Here is a 21,082-nt window from a genome sequence, read left to right on the forward strand (position 1 = left end):
CACTCTGCCAGGTAGGACCACACCAGCATAATGGGTAAATCTAAATCGGCTCGATGCAAAACCCCGGCTTGACGTCAACGGAGTACTATTAGCCAGAAATGAAGTCTGCCATGTCGATGGAGGTGCGCTGCTTACACAATGGTAAATAGTCTGTCAATGCGGACAATGGTTCAGCCAGCACATCTAAATGAGGCAGGTGGCACTTGATTGGTATTAGAACTGGGGGTCTCTAGTTGGCAGAGGTAGATACCACTGTCCAAATAGGGACCCTTGCTTCTAGTCAGGGTAAGGAGGATACCCTCTGAGATAACCCCTGCTCACCGCCTTGGTAACTTGGCACGAGCAGTCAAGGCTTAACAAAAGGCAATGTGTAAAGTATTTGTACCAAAACTCACAGTAACACAGTGAAAACACCAGAAACTGACTCCACAACTGTTTAGAAAAATAAAGGTGTTTAATCTAAACTACACAAGACCAAAACGATAAAAATCCAACATACACAGTTCAAGAATATGGTTGCAAAAGAGTTCTTAATGTTAGCATTAAAATAATCTACAGTTGCGTGAAAAGTTTACAGTAGTGTCACGTTTAGCCAACAGTACCTTTAAATGTGACAAAGTTCCAAAACAGAAGCTGTTGCGGTGGAAAACAAGCGATGCGTTACTCCAGAGACCCTGGGGAGGCATTAGCGACAATTCCGCTGGATGTAGCGTCGTGTAGCGACGAATCCGATCTGTATGGGGAGGACGGCGATGACTTGTATGGATTTCTGTGTGGAGGTTCCGTAGGAAAATGCTTGCAAAGGCACGATGCGATGATTTTCGGGGCTCTGCGACGATTCTTGCAGCGACGTGATGCGATGATCTCACCCAGCGATGACAGGCTCTACGACGATGTTCGCAGTGGTGGAAATCTTCCCTCTAATGAAGGGTGTACGTCTTCAGGCAGCGGCGAAAGGCGCTGCGACGATCCCAGTCTTCGTAGCGGCGGGAATTTTCACACTCATCCGGGTTTGCGACAAAACTTGCAGAAAGTTCTTTAAAAGCATGGTTTCCAGCTTCCCAACACAGGTACAACTTCCAGAGGCACCACACATGGGCCACACACTCCAGGAAGGACAGAACTCTCGCAATAGAGTTCAGGAAAGCTGGGGGTGAAGTCCTTTTGTTCCTGGGACTTCATAACAGGGAGCCAGCTCACAACAGGCCCTTGGAGATTCCTTCAAGCAAGGGGACACAGCACAAAGCAAAGTCCTTCCCCTCTCCTTGGCAGCAAAGCAACAGCAGGTCAGTCCAGCAGAGCAACAGCAGGACAGTCTTCGTTCTTCAGTTTCAACTTTCTCCTTGGCAGAGGTTCCTTCTTGATTCCAGGATGATGTAATTTTCTGTTGTCAGGGGTCCTGTACTTATACCCCTAAAAGTCTTTGTTCTCTTTGTGCAAGTGGGTCCTGAGCCCAGTCTGAACTATTTCTGGATTTTCCTTGAGCACTTTGTTTTCCTGGCTTCTCCTTTCCTCAGAGTGAGGGGCAGGGTCGTCAGCCGCCCAGCAGGAGGTGGAGCCAGCGTTGTAGAAGGCAGGCACAGCCCTATTCAGGCCCAGGTGCTATCTCCTCACACCACTCAAGATGCAAATGCAGTCATTCAGCCTAGGGCTGACCCAGCCAGCCTCCTGGGGCTCCCCAGCCACTGTCACTTTCAAACCAGACAGTCAATTCACCAACAGGCCAAGGAACACAGAAAGGTCAGACAAGAGAACACCTACTTTCTAAAAGTGTTGTTCTAAAACACAGGATTTAAAAACAACCTTTCCTAAAAGATGTCTTAATAAATTCTGAGTTCAGGGATACCAGACTTGTATGTCCTATCTTGTTCCTATGGGAAGATATGCTGGTAGCCACTGTAGCCAGCATCCCCATGATAGCCTATGGAGCAAGATAGCCTTACAGCAGTGAAAAAACGTAAATGGCTGTAATTCACTACCAGAGCATGTCACCTGCACAAGTACATGCCCTTCCTTTCACATACACTGCACTCTGTCCAAGGGGGTACCTTGGGCCTTCCATAGGGGTGACCAATGTGCACAGAAAGGGAAGGGTTAGGCCCGGTCAGTGGGGACACTGAGCAGGAGGACATGGCAGTTCACAGACTGCACACAGGCACTGCGGTGGCAGGCCCGAGACACCATTTTAGGGCTACTCGTGTGGGTGGCACAATCAGTGATGCAGGCCCACTAGTAGCATTTGACATCCCCAGCCCTTGCACACTCAGTGCACTGTACTAGGGACTTTTGGGTGATACAAATATGCCAATCAGGTATATCCAGTTACAATAACAATTTACACAGGGAGCACTTACACTCTGACACTGGTCAGCAGTGGCAGAGTGTCCAAAGCATCTATACCAGCAAAAAACAAAATCCAGCACAGCATCACAAATACAGGAAGTAGAGGCAAAAAGATAGGGGAAACCACGCCAAGGAAGCCAGGTCTAACAATCAGCTCGATGGAGTACTTGTAACCGCCATCACAAAGGGATGATGGAAGACCTGCCAAGATCTAAATCGGGCCCCATGTTCCTTCATGAAGTCATAGAACTTCGAGGAGCCTGGTAATATCCTTTTCACATAAGGTATTGGGTACTTTACTCCTTAAATTACACAATAAGATTATCCCTCACTTTCACAATAATTTGTCTCTAACAAGAGACCTTTTGATTGCAGTTTTGAAATGTACATGTATGAATATGTACTGTGGAAATACACGTTCCAAATTGGAGCCTGTTATTTGCTGCAAATTTATTTAAGTCTGCTTCACCCAAGTTAATTTAGAAGCACGCCTGGTGGTTTCAAATGGGTGGCAACATGCAAATAGATTTATTCTCTCTTGCACTGAATTCCAGTAATGCAATAAATAGACACACTACCATAAACATCTCACTTTTGGCTGAGGACTGTAAATTTCCAGGGCGCGAAGTTCAGGCAAAGACATATACATCTTGAACTGTTTAAATGTCAAGCAGCGTTCTGCTCAATAAACTGCCTTTCACTCTGTTTGCTGGCAAAAGGGATTGTGAAGTCAGAACTCAAATGTAGGGTAGTTATGTAATCTTCTTATTAAAGATAAATAATAATATCATAGACTGTAAGATAGAGCATATTTGATTTATTTCTAGGTATGGCAGGCTTTCATGCATTATAATGCAATAAAAGAAACCCATAGCAGCACATTCCCAATTTCCACCTGACAAGAAGATACTAAGAGCTGAAGAAAAAAACTGCCTGGGCAAACACAAGGTGAAGACTGAATTATGACATACAGGCTTATTTGAATAAATGGGTGGTCTAAAATGTGATGTATATTCAACAAGCACAACACTGCACTACAGGGCCTTTTTTCCAGAACTTGTATTGTGGTGTTTAGCTCAAACAATTTGTTTATTCTTACTCTTGGTAGGCATGAAGAGCAAATTTTTATTTGAATTGCCCATATATTTAGAGTCATAAAAGTAAAATATATGTTGTACTACACTGTTGAAAGTCAGGTTATTATTTGGGGTTGGTGTCACCCCACCTCAAGGAATAATCGCAACTCTTGTCAAAGTGAACCCTCAAAGTTACTAAATTAACCGGAGCTCCACTCCCTTGTAACTTTTACACAGAGCCTGACAAGCTTAACTTACGGCAATGTATGCATTGCCAAACTAGCAATAAAGTAAAAATATCAACAACAAAAAGTCTCAAACTAAATATAAACATAGAGAAAAAAAATAAACAAAATACAACCAAAATGCAAAAAATCCAATACGAGGAAGTAGTGATATGGTTTTTTAAAGATGCCACTGAAAAGAGGGATAAAAAGCTCAAAGCACCATTGTAGGCAAGGGACACAGTAGACCCGGAACTAGGCATGGTTTGAGGCTGGCCAAGACGGAGCCCTTGTCGAATACACCAAGTATATTGATTCCAGTGAAAGTCTGGAAGTCAAAAAGTTTTTAAAATGTTCAAAGTTCTCGTCCAAAAAGACACTGTCATATTATTTTAAGAAACAAAATTCTTCCTGTGCGATAAATCTGAAATAGTAGCCACTGCCGTGGAACTGTCAGTCGAATGCCTGCCACAGGTTGGTCCTGCTAAGGCTCTGGAACTTTTTTTTACACAAATGCTGGGCCTTTCAGTGGGACAAGTCTGAAATTCAATCTGATGCTATGGAACTGTAGGCTGTGTACTTTTCACTGCAGGTCCCCTTGGCTCTAGAGAAAAAGATTTGAAAAGTTTTCAAAATTTTTATTGCACACAGGCAATCACAGGAGTAGATTTCTAGGCACTCCAGGATATTAGGGGGGGGGGCACCTAGATACTCTGAAAGTGTCAGGCAGAACCACCCAGCAAAGTGCAGTTCATGTTCCAGTGCCACTCCTCAGCTGGGGATTGCTGGAAAACTGTATTTTGCTACTTTTTGTTTTCCTATAGCCACACAGGAGGTCAGTCAACTCACTCTTGAAGTACATTTCTTTGTTCTGGGTACAAGGGGGTGAAAGTCAGACCTCTAGAGCTCCTCACTGGTCACTGACTGCAGGTCCAATCCTTGTAGGCTCTTCTGCAGGTCCAGAAAGTGTTTGATCCGTTGGATGCCACATTTATGCCTGGCACCAGCTAGATGCTGTGAAAGGGTGACTTCTAAGTGCTCCCTAACCAGTACGGTAAAAGTTGCAGGGGACAACCCTATCCACTATTTCAAGTAGTTCATGTTTCCTTACTGCAAACAAGTCCAAAGTGTTGTGTGTAAGGCATTTTCAAAATGGTGAAAGCCTTCTACCACACTAAACTTGGGCTCTGATGGTTGTGGGTGCTAAGAAGAGTGGACTATGGTAATCACTAGTGCCCTCTCAGATCTAGCACTAAAATCCAGTTTGAGGCAGACACTGTACCCACAAAAAACCCAGGGTCAAAAGCCTAGTAGGATAAAAGCAAGGTCCTTCAGCAACAAGAGAGTGGATAGACAAGAATTGTCCAGGCATCCTGCTCTCTCTCTTTACATTGTGCCAACATGTTACATGTCTCAGGCAGGATTTAACACAGTGGTGTCAACAGAATTTCCACAGCCCAACCCTCCCTTTTCTATTGTGCAGAGAGGAGTCATCTCTACCCATTGAGTTCAGCCATTTGTGTGCTCCTGTAATATCGGACAACTCAAAAATGTTTTCCTGCCTGGGCTGAGCACAGGATGTGAGTTACTGGAGAATTAATCTAAAGCCTCCAGGAATTTCAGGCAGGGAAAAGTTAACTTTTTTATATTTGTTTTCCTTACTATTTATTAGAAATATGACTTCACCATTGAATTGAATTTTACTAATTATTAAATATAGTTGTTTAATAATTTTTCTAGCTGCCCCCATTCCTTAGCTACAGTATTAGTATTTTAATATGTACTCAGATTTTTTACATATGAGGTCTTACACTGTGAAAATAACTTTGAGGGTCTTGCCATGGTAAGGAGATGGTAGTATTATTTTTCTACTTGTCCTACTTTTAAACACCATACCTTGTGGGCAAAAAGGCCTATACAGAGGTGACTTAATTATATAGAAAAGGGAGGTATTTGCCTTTCAACAGGGTTATTTTGACAGGCAACACAGAGTAGGTCTATAGCCATGTTTCCACTGCCATTTTAGTGAATGCACCTTAGGGGCTGCAGTCCACCAGTGGCAATTAACTTCCAGTTCCTGGGTGCACTTTATACAGAATATACCAGTGACTTAGAGGCAATTTAAATGTGCCAATAATGAATAAGCCAATTTAGTCTTATTTAACAGCGGAGCAGAGGCACTTTACTCCTGGTTACAAGGATAACTGCATGATGTTCTAATGCCAGCAAACCAGAAAAGGCAAAATCATTGGGGACATCATGCAAAAGATGGTAATTGTTACCTGTACATTTTATCATAATAATTTTTATTTTGCATATACCAAATATTTAGTGCTCAAAACTACCGATCAGTTTTTCTGAATGCTTTGCTAACAGAAGTAGGGCAGAACATGAAGTGAGCTTAAGATCACAAGCGTGGTGGAAAAGGTGACTCATCAAGCCTTTGCTTTGGTTGCTTAACACACCTTCAAGGTGAAGTTGGAAACATTAGTTTATTTCTCCCAAACCATTTGCATCCAGATGGATACTGAGAAAGTCTGTTATGAGAGTTTGATCTTAACTTGATATGCTTTCCCATCCGCTGCGAACTGATGCATTCCAGAATCAAGTTACTATGCTCAATTAAATTCTTTTTACCTCTCCAGTGTATCTATGTGATGTAGCTAGTCAATTCTTGTTATAGTCATAAAACACCTTTTACCCAATGTAAAATGTGGGAATATAACAGAATTCAAATCAAAGTAATTTCTTTTTGGTTATGCACCCAAACTATAAAATAACATATTATACACCCTAGGGTAACAAAGAGCTTCAGAATAGATAATAACAACTTTAAACACAAATTATCAAACGTAATACCCAGAAAACAGCTTTGCAAAACAGTCCTCAAAATGCTATTAACAATTACACTTTATACTACAGGGTTCTCCTAAATATATGCCGTTGACTTCAAACACACTTGATCAGACTTGATCAGCAATAAAATCCCAGTAAGTTGCAAACAATATGACAAATAAAAGCAGGTGAACTTAATATATAGTACCAAAACTGATCTTGTCTTTAGAATGGAACAATGTATCTTTTATACAGAGGAGAAAAAGTTCCAATAAATTAAGTCAATATTAATCTGTGTAGGCACTTTTCACAAGGACAAGGGGGAATTATTCAGGGGACAATTTTTTTTGTAAAGCAGTAATAAGATGGCATTGTCATTTTCAGCCTGACGTTAGAAAGTTTCTTAAGCACCTCCATTTTCCTCCTCCAAGGCAAAGACCTCCTCCATTGTCTTGCACTCTTGGTGGAAAATACTCACTCTCTGAGACTGTAAGTTTAAAATCACATGCCACAGAGGCCAATTAATTTTCCCCACTGTTACACACACTATTCATCTGTTGGGATGTTAGACGTTGCTGCTGCTTCCTCTCACCCACTTTTCTCTCTGAAGTTCTCTATCTTCCAGCAAACACCAGAGAATAGTGGAAGAAGGGGGCTTGGGAAGAGACAGACATACTGAGTGGTGCTCTCACCTGGACCTCGCAATGGATTCTTCTGATATGCATTTATAATAAAGCTGTTTCTATAAGACATTAAGGAGAAACATTACAAGGCAATAATCTTCTTATGACGCATATCACATAATCAACCTAGCAATAAAATACCTTATAAGTGATGAGTAAATCTTCAGCAAGATCTCCTCTGTACTGATGGTCAAACAATAATATTTCTACTGTCCATAGGACCACCATACTCTTGGTGGCAGCCTAACCACTGCCACACTGTGGGCCCATCCACAGTATTATGAGCTGTGTCTGCTGGGCATGCCACACCGGGCAGGAATGTGCAGTCGGAACTCTCACTGTGGCAGACTGCATGCTAGGCTCTCCCAGGAGCCTAACAGACCACCATCATCAGACCGCCGCTGCACCGCCCGTCCGCCATGGATTGCAATCACAATCTGGCGCATGGATGAACCACGGCCTTGGCAGTCCACGAGCAGACAGCATGATGGCTGCGCCACTGGAGGACGGCCAAAGTCATAATAAGGCCCATAGTATAATATTCAAATAAAAATACCTCTTGAAATCTAATAAGCTCCTCCAAGTGTTACCTTGTGCATTAGATATTCTGTATCACCAGCATGTCTTGCAAGATTTTGGGTGGATCAGGAAAGGTCAGGTGATAACGTCTATAGATTTACTTTCAGCCACTTCATCTAAAACATCAAAGTCAATGGGTAAACAAGGAGCAAGATGGTACTTGAGTCCAAGGCCATGTAGAAAGTTTCAGGAATAAACAATTTTTAACATTGTGTGTTCCAAACATCTTAAATGTTGTTTAAGAAAAATTAGTATGTGTTCCATTTATCGTTTGCATTTCTCCCACACAATTCACAACTTTGTTGTACTTGACAGATCATCGCAGAGCTCATCTCGGGCAACACTTAATGCAGAGCATAATACATATAAAATGTTCAAGTCAAGTCAAGTCAAGTCAAAACATTTATATAGCGCACTACATACCCAGAGGGTTTCAAGGCGCTTAGGAAGGGGAGGAGGATTATTTGTCAAATATCCACGTTTTAAGCTGCTTTCTGAACGCTAGGTGATTTTGGGTGAGGCGAAGGTAAGCGGGGAGTGAGTTCCATGTTTTGGCAGCCAGGTGTGAGAAGGATCTGCCTCCCATGGTGGTCTTGTTGATGCGAGGTACAGTGGCGTAGGCTTGGCTGGAAGAGCGAAGTTGGCGGGAGGGGGTGTAGAAGGACAGTCGAGAGTTGAGGCATTCTGGTCCGATGTCGTAGAGTGATTTGTGTGCGTGGGTTAGCAGTCGGAAAGTGATTCTCTTATTGACGGGTAGCCAGTGGAGGTCTTTAAGGTGACCAGAGATGTGTTCGTTGCGTGGGATGTCTAATATGAGCCTGGCTGAGGCGTTTTGGATTCGTTGTAGTTTCTTCTGGAGTTTAGCGGTGGTACCTGCGTAGAGGGTGTTTCCGTAGTCCAGTCGGCTCGTGACTAGAGCGTGGGTGACTGTTTTCCTTGTTTCGGCGGGGATCCAGCGAAATGTTTTTCTGAGCATGCGAAGAATGTTAAAACAGGAGGAGGATACGGCGCTGACTTGTCTGTTCATTGAGAGTGAAGAATCCAGGATGACGCCAAGGTTCCGTGCGTGGTCTGTCGGGATGGGTGCATTTCCGAGGGCTTCCGGCCACCAGGAGTCGTCCCATGCAGAGGGGGATTTACCTAAGATGAGGACTTCTGTCTTGTCTGAGTTCAGTTTCAGACGGCTTTGTTTCATCCATTCGGCGACTTCTTTCATTCCTTCGTGTAGGTTAGTTTTGGCGGTGCTGGGGTCCTTGGTGAGAGATAGGATCAGTTGAGTGTCTTCCGCGTAAGAGATGATGTTGAGGTTGTGTTGGCGGGCGATGGCCGCGAGGGGGCTCATGTATACGTTGAAGAGGGTGGGACTGAGTGAGGATCCTTGTGGTACGCCGCAGATGATTTCAGAGGCCTCGGATTTGAATGGTGGGAGGCGGACCCTCTGTGTTCTTCCGGTGAGGAACGACGTGATCCATTCCAGTGCCTTTTCTTGGATTCCGATGTTTCTGAGGCGTTGTAAAAGGGTTTTGTGGCAGACAGTGTCGAAGGCTGCAGAGAGGTCGAGGAGGATGAGGGCGACTGTGTCTCCATTGTCCAGTAGAGTTCGAATGTCGTCTGTTGCTGCGATGAGGGCGGTCTCAGTGCTGTGTTTGGCTCGGAAGCCAGATTGTGAGGGGTCGAGTGATTTGTTGGCTTCGAGGAAGGCGGCGAGCTGGTTGTTGACAGCTTTCTCGATGACTTTGGCCGGGAATGGAAGAAGCGAGATGGGGCGGTAGTTTTTGAGTTCGGTGGGGTCTGCTGTTGATTTTTTCAGAAGGGCGGTGAGTTCAGCGTGTTTCCAGTCTTCTGGGAAGGTAGCGGAGTTGAAGGAGCAGTTGATGACGTCTCGGAGGTGCGGAGCTATGACGGAGTCTGCTTTGTTGAAGATGTGGTGAGGGCATGGGTCTGTGGGGGATCCAGAGTGGATGGAATTCATCAGGCGGATGGTGTCCTCAGTGGAGATTAGGTTCCAGGCGTTAAGGGTGTTAACGGGGGGAAGATGGTCAGCTGATGGTAGGGTGGGTTGGCTTCCGGCTTGGTTGTCAAAGCTGTTGTGGATGTCTGCAATCTTGTTGTGGAAGAATGAGGCTAGGGAGTCGCAGAGGGCTTGAGAGGGGGTGATGTCGTTGGAGTTGGCCGAGGGGTAGGAAAATTCCTTGACGATGTTGAAAAGTTCCTTGCTGTTGTGGGCGTTGTTGTCAAGTCGATCCTTGAATGCTGTTTTCTTGGCTTTTCGGATCAGTTGGTGGTGAGTGCGGGTGGCGTTCACCTATAGCATAAGAACTGTTCCCGATGAGTTTGAGAGAAAGCCATCTCAAATTTGGTCTCTACTGTTAATGGTGTCAATTATTCATTAGAAACTGGTGGAATATTATCTGTCCAATGTCTCAGATCGAGAACCTTGCACTCAAATAAATCTAAATATAACATACAAACATGTAGCTCCATTTGAGAGAATGCAACACAATAGATAACATAAATGCCAATGAGCAATGTTACTCTGAATGTAATAAGGTTAGTTATCATATGATGGATCTCTTACCAGTTTCACTGTAGCATGAGGCAGCACCAGAACTTATTTGGTAAATGTCCTTTAGCTGTATTTCGGAGAATCCTTCAGCACTTTCTCCTTCCGGTTTACCCTACCCTGTGTCTTGGTCTGGGTGTCCCTCTGCTTGCCCATCCTTAGAAAAGGCTTCAGCTCTACAGTTACCATTTTCCTGTCCCATTCTCATTTGTTGGCACAATTCCCTTCTTCACCACCTCCTTTGTGCTGATTGATGCTAGTAAATCGTTCAATTCTCATTGCAACTAAGCACTACAGGTGCATCTTGGAAAGAGTCATTAGTCATACAGACACTGGGGAAGTAAGCCTCTTTTATTCTCTTCTCTTGTCAACTTTAATTTGTGCCCAAAACGGATATACAATGTGGTGGTCTCCTGTGATCACCCTGTGCTAAATACAATAATATATTTGAAATTTGCAATTACACTTTGCAGGTCAATTAGAGTCTGGTCCTTAGATGATGTCTTTAATTTTATATCAGTTGATCAATTTACATATAACAAGAACAATGTTCAGCAGCTTACTCTTAAGTAACTGTACATCCTCTCAGTCCACGGCCTTCATTTGAAATATTGGGCTGATTCCAGTTTGGATGCAAATTATTTTTTGTACCAGGAATAGGATTCCATGTTGCACAGTATTTGCCACTGCGCATGTGCTAGTTGATATTAAGCAAATATCTCCTCCACTCTACAGCTCACAAAATTTCCTCATGTAAATCATAGTGAAAATCTTATTGGGAACCATGCCAATGGTTTTTTTAAACTGTTGACAGATAAACAATGTTAAGTTTTAATCGTGAATTACAACCAGCCCTTTTTAGGCATCAGTAGAAATTGAAAAAGGCCCAGACATATGTAGTCCTTTTTTGAGGGAGACATAATTTGGTCTAGTGCCGATGTTTTGGATTTTCGGATCAGGAAGCTTTGGTCCAAATCAGAAATTCTCCTCTTGAGTAAAACGGATTTCTAGTCAAATTGTTTTATTTATATATGCCACCATTCTTAATGCTTAGGAAAAGGGATAGGAAAAAAGTCAATGTATGTCTCTAAATATTGCAATAGGTTCCAGTCTTCATAGAGATGAATCTCTGGAGCAAGTAGTAACCAACTACATACTAAAGTGAGTAGAAGAAATAATCTGAACTTTGCTAAGCCTCTATGAACAATGCTGTTTCTCCTGCATCTCATTCACCTAATTGAATCCCTGGAACCAACTCAGAGAATCCATTTAGATTCTGTTTTTGAATTAGATCTACACCACTGCAAACTAACCTTACAAGGGCTTTTACATGGTTCAAGGTTTCTGGTGAGGTGGATCTATTTTCTTCTTGGAATTGACTGATTCAGTTCAGAACAATACATGTGCAAGACTCAGAAGAATATCATAACAGGTGCATTTGAAAGTAAATTGGCGATTTCACCCTTGATTTGAACACTTATAAGAGGTGGCACCAGGGACGGAGAAAATGAGGGCATATCCCTTTAAGAAAGAGAGCACTCAGGGCAGGGGTGCACGACTATTACCATGCATAGCACTTTTATCTCCTAACAGGTAATCCTGGGCGGACTACGCTACGCTCGTGTAGTTTGTGCTACTTCGCACTACGCGAATTGCACAAAGCACAGTGTAAAAACGCATAGTGTAGTTGTCATTTTTTGCTCGCTCGCGGTCCTCAACGTCAAGTTGGCGACCGCGAGTGAGCAAAATAACATCCCGGCGAGAGCCTTTTTCCTCGTTTGCGATCAGCAACAGCAAGTTGGCGATTGCTAGCATAGAAAATAAACCTCCCGGCGAGATTCTCAACAAGGGGAGGTCAGGTTTCTCATTGCGAGTGGTCATGTATGCGCGCGACCGCTCGCGATGAGAAACATCCAGTTCGCGTTGAGAAAGCTGCCGCTCGAGTAAAAATCTACTCGAGCGGCAGAAAATGAAAGCTCGCACCGTGCAAGATGTTGTTTTCAATGATTGCACAGTGCGGAGGACAAGCATCCGGCACTGTGCAATCATCGCGAACAGCGCACTACGCAGTTCGCGTAGTGCTACGCGTAGCTCACGTAGTGCGAAGTGCACTTTGCGTAGCTACGCTTAGCACTACTTTGCGAACTACGCCCAGGGTTACTAACAGGTGTCAAATCATCAAGGATGGAACAAAAGCCATGTGTAAAATTGGGGCTTCCATGAAGTAGCAGAAAGTGTTTTGAAAAGTAGCATTCCTAAGACCAAGCCTCAAATGGCGTAAAAAGATTGTCAAAGTTGATCCGCTGGCAAAAAAATACCTAAATGAAAGAAGCACACAAAACAGTACTTGTGCGGCTCTGGCTACACACCAGAACAAGATACAGATTTTTCATCAAGGAGCTTAGAGGCATTAGATAAAGAAGCATACATAAGTCAATGGTGGACCATCTTTCTGCAGGGCTGGACACTGGTTGTCTTTTCTGTCAGCAGGAAGGCCTGTGAATCATCAGAAGACCTGGAAGGCACAGGTGTCAATTACACATCCAGCATGCTTTTCTACACTGCCAAGAGATCCCGGGGTGGACTCTACCACCACGTCAGGGAAGTTCAGGGAAAGGGGATTTCTATTTTCAGTGTGAATAAGTCAGCATGGTCCCAGCTATGATTGTGATTGGTGGATGCGCACATTGTACATAGATGTGTGTCTGATGGGTAGTTCTGGCAGGACCTCCTGCAAAAGCACCCCTCCGCCCCCCCTTGTTGTTCAGAGACTCGCCCATTCAAAAAGATATTTTTAAAACTGCATACTCCATGCCTTAACCTGTATCTATATTCCCTCTGCAATAACTACTGTATTAGACAGTAAATCTCAAACTGTCACTCTCCCACTAATACATATTTTTCAAAAGCCTTTTAAGTGAAGACCACCCCCAACTGCCCCCGTGCACTAAGTTTTAAAAATAAAAATGCGAGGATAAACAAAGAAAGTGCTGCACATAAGTGAGCGTGGATGTATTAAAATAAATGAAAATAACTAACTGCAATAATAACCCACTCGAGAAAAAAAAATCACTGAAAGGAAATCATCTCAAATCAAATGTGAATAACCATTTAGATTAAACGGAATGCTCAGGGGAACAATCTAGCTGCTAGCAATCACACTGCCTCCTTCAGAAAGTGGAAATACAAAAGGGAAGCGAGGATGGAAGGCAAGCGCATTTGCATGCGTCTCATTAGCTAACAGACGAGGGGTCCACGGTTAAAACCTCAAATTATAGATTGCCGGGGTTAAAGCTTCCGTTAAGTGGGACATAACATGATGCATGTTCATGGCCGCCTGGAAGTGCAGACAATGGTCATCATGAAAAGATTTTCATCTATAGCTCAATTAGATCCATAGATCATGGCTGTTGCATTCCATATGCCGGCGATGAAATGATGTCAGTGATAAATGGCGAGTGACTGAAGTCAACAGCCTCTGAGCATGCATTTTGTGTAAGCAGACAACGCTACGTGTAAATGCTTTTTGAATGCGCAAAGCAGGGTGGTGCTCCGGAGAGGACCAGTGCCATGCCATCGGGATGTATGTGTCATTCTCACTTCATGTGTTAGTCATGGAAGGAACGAGGAAAGACAATTGTGGCTCGAGTCGGAAATTGCATCCTCGCGTGGGCGCAAACGTGGCAGTTTTCACAGGTTTCACTTTTGGAAACTTTGCTGTGGGTTTCCCGGTGTAATTTTTCAAACATTTGTTGATTTGCACTTTGGACTAGGAAGAGGCATTTTTTACCAACACAATTGCATAGAGCGTACAGTTAAATGTGCGACGTCATATGTCATCGTAATTCTGCAATGCTTATTTTTTTTTTTACTGAATTTTTTGCACATGAAAATGTTTGTCCAGAGAAGAAACAGCAACCCGACGCTCCCACTAGTTTAGGAGTTGCTCCGTGTCTCGTTCCACTCTCAAAAGGAATTTTACTCATGTATTCGACAAGAATAAATCTCCATCCCAAGGTAGATAAAGGCAGGACTAGAGTTTCTAAATATCCACAAATGTAGAGAGTGTTTCCAAAAGTTCCAGGCCATTGCTGCCCAACCTACATATGGCTAATTCCACGCAGAACAGGCTCATACATAATAACATTTCTACTACTCGACTATCTGGTAATATATTTGAGTGTTAAAAGTGTAGCAAGAAAAGGCGCAGCTAGCACACTTCTTGCACTTTTTTTAACACATTTTCACATTGTTTTTTCAGCAACCTGCATTTGGCACGCTATACCATGCCATGACAACATGCAAGTGATTTTAGTGCCCAGATTTGACCTGCGTTGTATATAGCAATGGCAATGCTTCGTTTTAGGATTCTGCCATACACTGATAGCAGTGTAGTGCATGGTCATGTGTAAAAAAAAGGGTAAAATTTAATCTTTTTGTTGTTTTTTGTTGTTGTTGCTCTTCACATTAAGGGCCCGTGTAGATGCAGTTTGGAAGGCCTCCTAACGGCATTTGCTCTGTCCTACTCGGTTTGGGAATGTGTCTTTCTGACCAAATCGGAAAGGTTTCCTATCGACCAAGTACGATGCAAGTTAGGCTTTAGGAATATTGTTCTTTTTTTTTTTTTTTTAAGAATTTTATTAATTTGTATAAGCAAAGACATTACATTTCTGTTACATGGTTAGCCAATCGCGTTTTTACAGTCATGTTTTGAGATTTTTGAAACATATATTTAGCCAACCCCCACATGACGTCGTTTGCTAAGAACAAGAAGGAAAAGAAAGGTGAAAGCATAGAAAGGCAGGAGAGAAAGGGGTGAAGAAAGTACAAGAAGACAGAAAATTGGAGCCGATGACATTTGAAAAGACCGAGCTGTACGAAACAGACTTGTACGTCTCTACGGGCCACATTTCCGAACCACTGAGTACGATGCTTGATTTGGACAGCCTTTCCAAATTGTGCTGTCCAACTCGAATCACAGTCGGAATCAGACTTTGGGGTCCTGTAGCGGGGCCCCTACACCCAGAGCCTTCCCAATCAGGCCTGTGGGGGTAGCCAGGGTTCCCCCATATCAGCCATGCACAATGCAGCAGGCACCAGGGGGTGCGCACTACAGGGTGCCCGATTTTCCCCAGCCACCCCTTTCTTCAATGGGAGCCTATGCATTCTGTTGGAACATAGGCTTCCATTGAAGTCAATTGGAGTCCGACCAAATCGTATCTGGAAACATCCGGATGCATTGTACTCGGTCGGTCGGACTCTCCCGATCCGAGTCGGTCGGAATCCATTCCCAAACTGATTCGGTTGGATTGATTTCCAAACCACGTCGTACTCTGGCCCTTAGAATGGAACCCTTTTAATGCCTCAACATGGGTGGTAGTTGTGATGTTGTGACTCATTTATACACATCGTTTCCCTTTAAGAATACTTCTCTTCTGCTTGTTACTATTCTTAGAATAGGAATGTTTCATGACTCTTAGAATAGGAATGTTAGGTAAATGTGTGTCAGTTACAACCAGAAGCTGTTGATGGATGAGGCGAATAAACTACGCTCATGGACTACCTCTTATCTCCTGTTTAATTTATTTGGAGAACACCACATTTATATTGGCGACGATCCGATCCTACCTCGGTGCGCCTCAACACACAGCTGTCCCTGTCTCGATCTTCCTCCCCAGCGGCAGAATAAATTAAAAAGGAAGCGTTGTCTTCCCAGCGGCAGACCAAAAACAAAAAGCGGATGATTCAAGACCTCTTGGTGCGGTGAGGAGTATAGCGGGAGGATAATTAAATTAAAAGGGACTTTAAAGGAAAAAGGGAAATAATTAACGCGCTCGCGTAAAGAAACAGTTAAAAGATGCTCGCGCTGCTCGTGCGCTGGAACGCGGTTGAATTTGAAGTACGCGGTGCGTTTCGCTGTCTCACACGCTGCGTGTCAGTGACGCATGGCACACGCTGTGATGCTTGTTGACACTGCGATTCATCTTTGTTCTCTGCGTTTCACCGACGCATGAAGGTGTAACAAAGAGAAAAGAATATTATCTGAACGTTCTGTTTCTCGATTCGAAAAAGGAACAAAGCATTGTTGAAAGAAAGAGGTGGAAAGTATTATATTTATCTGCAGCTCCATTATGACATAAACAAAAAAAAAAAAAAAGAGACTGGAAGTGAGCAGGTCATTGTTAGATGACAATACTTAGTATAAAGACCAATTTTTTTTAATAAAAATTAGTTACTTAAGAGGAATTCTTGAAGAAGAACAATTAAAAAAAAAAGAACACGGTCTACATTTCAATTGAAGAAAAGCATTACCATATTAAAAAAAAATGCAAAATGTAACCCAACCTGCATTTTTCTTGATAAGTCCAGGAGAACCAAACGTAAAATGGCAGAAATGGAAGAAAATATTTGCAAACTACGCAACAGTGTGTGGTACAAACTTAAGTGCAGAAAGGAAGCACTCATTATTATTACACTGTTTAGGAGGAGAAAGCCAAGATGTACTGGAACATTTACCAGAACTCACTGCGGCAGAACAGAGGAACTTAAATGAATACGAAATAGCCATAGAACAGTTAGATCGTTATTATCTTCCTAGGTTGAGCACAATAATGGAGAGATACCATTTTGGATTAAGAGGTCAAAAAAGAGATGAGTCTGTTGAAGACTATGTATCTGCTCTAAGAAAATTAGCTTCTTCTTGCAAGTTTGGTCAAACGTTGGAGGAAAGAATAAGGGATCAGTTCGTATTAAAATGTGCTCATGACAATATTCGGAAAGAACTATGGCTAAAGGATGAACCACCGTTAGAGGAAGTTCTTGTAATAGCAAAGCAGGTAGAACACATGACGAAATGTGTAGATGAACTAAAAGGAGAAAAAGAAAAGATTGTTGAACCGGAGAAGAAAACTGAATCCAAAGTTGAAGAAGTTGTTTGTCAAGTAAAAAAGGAAGAAAAAGTGGACAGTGGAAAAAGTGACAATGGAATGAATAGGTTCAATCCAAGTTTTAATATGTCTAACAAATTTTCTTGTTTCAGGTGTGGTAACACAGGTCATTTAGCTAATTCTCCAAACTGTCCGGCCTTGAAATCTATTTGCAATGACTGTGGAAGAAGGGGTCATTTTTCAAAATGTTGTCGGACAAAGGGCAACAAAAGAGATAATACCAATAAGAGATGGTCTCAACCACAGGTGAAGACTGTGACTTTCCAGATCAGTAGTGGTCCTTTAGAGCATCCCACGCATTTAGTTAAAGTGGACGATGCCATGATTGAATTTAAATTTGATTCATGTTCTCAGATTACTATGATTGATGAGAATTTGATGCATAAGACTTTTGGAAAAAATGTAAAGCTTTTTAAGAGTGATATTTTACCCTTAGGTTATGGCAACAAACCTATTAAGATTTTGGGATATTTTATGGCCACTATGGAATTGGGTTGCCGAATAATTCCAGGAAAGATTTATGTTACAAATTTTGGTGATGCCTTAATTAGCTGGAGAGACCAACGTGATCTTGGCGTTACACTTAATCCGAATGCCTCACCACAAGTACAAATATTAGAGGTAGAAAACCTGTCTGAAATGTTTGCAGAAAAATTTCCTTCAGTATTTAAAGATAACTTAGGATGTTTAAAAGGTTACAAGTATTGTATAAAGCTTAAGAAAAATGCAATTCCCATAATAGCAAAAGTAAGAAGGATTCCACTTGCAGAACAGGTAAAAGTTCAAGTAGAGATTGAAAAATTAATTGCAAATAACATAATTGAACCTGTAGAAGCAACAGAATGGTTGGCTCCTATTGTAGTAGCAAAGAAGCCAACTGGGGAGATTCGTTTATGTATTGATTTAAGAGCATTAAATAAGGAGGTGGTGGTAGATTTCCGTTACCTAATATAGATGAGATCGTAGGTACATTAGAGGGTGCAAGGTACTTTACCACCCTGGATTTGGCATCTGCCTACCACCAAGTTGAATTGGATACCTCTTGTCAAGATTTAACCGCATTTATAACACCCATGGGTACTTTTAGATTTAAAAGAATGCCTTTTGGATTAATTTCAGCGGCCTCTGTATTTCAGAGAATCATGACGCATATACTTAGAGGACTGAAAGGGGTAAAATGCTACCAGGATGATCTTTTAATATATGGGTCTGACATGCAAGAACACAATGAACGTGTGTGTGATGTGTTAAAAAGGTTGTCTGACTCTGGTTTGTCCCTCAAAAAGGAGAAATGTAAATTTGGTTTGGAGGAGGTGAATTATCTTGGTCACTGCATTAAGAGTGAAGGTGTTTTTCCTAAGTCAGACTTGGTTGCTTCTATCGATAACATGGCTGAACCAGTTAATAGGGATGAGTTGTTATCTTTCCTCGGGATGGTAGAATTTTATGGAAAATTCATTGTACATTTTGCGGATAAGACAAAGAGTATGAGGAGACTCACTGGGAAAAGTGTCACATTTGTCTGGTCGGATGAGTGTAGAAAAGAATTTGATGGTATAAAAGAGGAATTAAAGAAAGCTCCATGTCTACAAGCATTTGTCCCTGGTTTACCTACGTACATATTCACTGATGCAAGTGATAAGGGATTAGGAGCAGTTTTGGTGCAAAATAAACATGGCCATGATTCACTAATTGCCTGTGCATCCAGGTGTCTCCGTGGTCCGGAACTAAATTATTCCGTTATTGAAAAGGAATCTTTGGCAATATTTTGGGCACTTAAAAAATTCAAAAATTTGGTGTGGGGAACTAAATTTATTGTCAAATCTGATCACAAACCATTAAAAGAAGTTTTTTGTAAAAAGGGTTTAGATTCTATCTCTTCTAGGATTAGAAGGTGGATAATATCTTTACAGGAATTTGACTTTGAAGAACAATATTTACCTGGTGTGTCAAACAAGGCTGCAGATTGTTTTTCAAGGCTGGTGAAAGGTGACAATTTATGTTGTGATGAAGAGTACATTGATGAAGATGACTATCTCAATGTTTGTGAGGTTACAGAGGGGGTAGTAGGAAAAGATGAGTGGAAAGAGGAATTATTAAAAGACGAAGAGTTGGTTAGAGTAATATCACTATTAAAGGATAATAAACGTCTAGACAAACCATGGTCATTGGTCTCTCAGGAGTTATCCATTTCTGATGACATGTTAACTCGTGGTTTAAGACTTATACCTCCTTCTTCTTTAAGGAAAAGGTTGTTGTTACATGCACACTCTGGGCACTTGGGCATAGTGAAAACCAAGGAGGTGATACGTACCCAATTCTGGTGGCCTGGTATGGATTTAGAAATAGAACGTATGGTTAGAGACTGCGTTGAATGTTGTGCAAGTGACAAGATTCTAAAAGTCAGACAAATGCCTATGGTATGTAGAGATTTACCCAATCATCCTTGGGATGAATTAGCCATTGACATCTTGGGTCCCCTCACAGGAGTATCTGATACACCTTTCTTGATTGTTTTAATTGATTTATATTCACGGTGGATAGAGGTATCTGCAGTAAGTGACATTACGTCAAGTTCTATTATCAAATTTTTATCTGATATATTTTTGAGGGAGAGTTTTCCCAATAGCATATTATCAGACAATGGTCCGCAGTTTTGTTCTACCACGTTTGATGATTATCTTAACAAATGTGGTATAATAAATGATAAATGATAAAAATTTATATTGCGCAGAACAATAACCCGCAGGTATCAAGGCGCCTAACAATAAAATCAAAAGTCTGAACCATTCATCCTTACACATAGGCCTGTAAGAAGAGGCAAGTTTTTAGGGCACTGCGAAATGTCTGTAAGGAAGGCAGGGACCTAAGATCCAAAGGGAGATCATTCCACCATTTGGGAGCTAGGGTGGAAAAAGCCTTGCCTCCCCATTTGGCTCTTCGTATACGGGGGACTGACAGAAGCAATTTCCCGGAGGAACGCAGATTCCTTCCGGGAATGTAGTGGGAGATGATGGAACCCACTCCAGAGTCACTGTTTTTTGCAATGGCTCTGTATGTCATGCACAGGACCTTGAACCGTACTCGGTATTCTACCGGAAGCCAGTGCAACGTTTTTCTGGCCAACGTTGCCGAGGAGCGTCTGGGAACATCCAGAACAAATCTGGCTGAGGCATTCTGGACTACCTGTAAGCGCTGCAGGAGGCTCTTGTTTAGCCCAGCATACAGCGCATTACAGTAGTCCAGACGTGAACCAATAAGTGCGACGGCTATTTGTTTTCTGGACTGCACAGAGAGATAATTCCTGATCCTTCGCAGAGTATGAATTAGGCCCCAACAGGTGGAGATGGTTCTACACACCTGTCTGCCCATATCCAGGGCAGGATCTATCATCACCCCAAGATTTTTTGCGGATGTTGTGGGGGAAGGGCACACTCCCAGTGAATCAGGCCACCAGCTAGATGACCAGATGTTTTCGTTCCCACCAAACACCATCACCTCAGTCTTCTCCCCATTCAGTTTAAGAGAGTTCTGAATCATCCAGTGACCAACCGCCTCCATACAAGATCTAAACTTGGAGGCGGCCTGCACATCTGAATGGGAGAGAGAGACGAGAATTTGGGTGTCATCCGCATAGGAGACTACCTCCATCCCGAAAGTTCTTATTAATCTTGCCAGTGGGGTCACATAGATGTTGAATAGGGTCGGACTAAGAGCCGACCCTTGTGGGACCCCACATAGCACAGGTCGGGATGGAGATAGAAACTCACCCATCTTGACTCTTTGTTCCCTCCCAATTAGGAAGGAGGCCAGAAGATCTAGAGCTGCGCCC

The sequence above is a fragment of the Lissotriton vulgaris genome, chromosome 9 (genome assembly GCF_964263255.1).
Source record: "Lissotriton vulgaris chromosome 9, aLisVul1.2, whole genome shotgun sequence".
NCBI lineage: Eukaryota > Metazoa > Chordata > Amphibia > Caudata > Salamandridae > Lissotriton > Lissotriton vulgaris.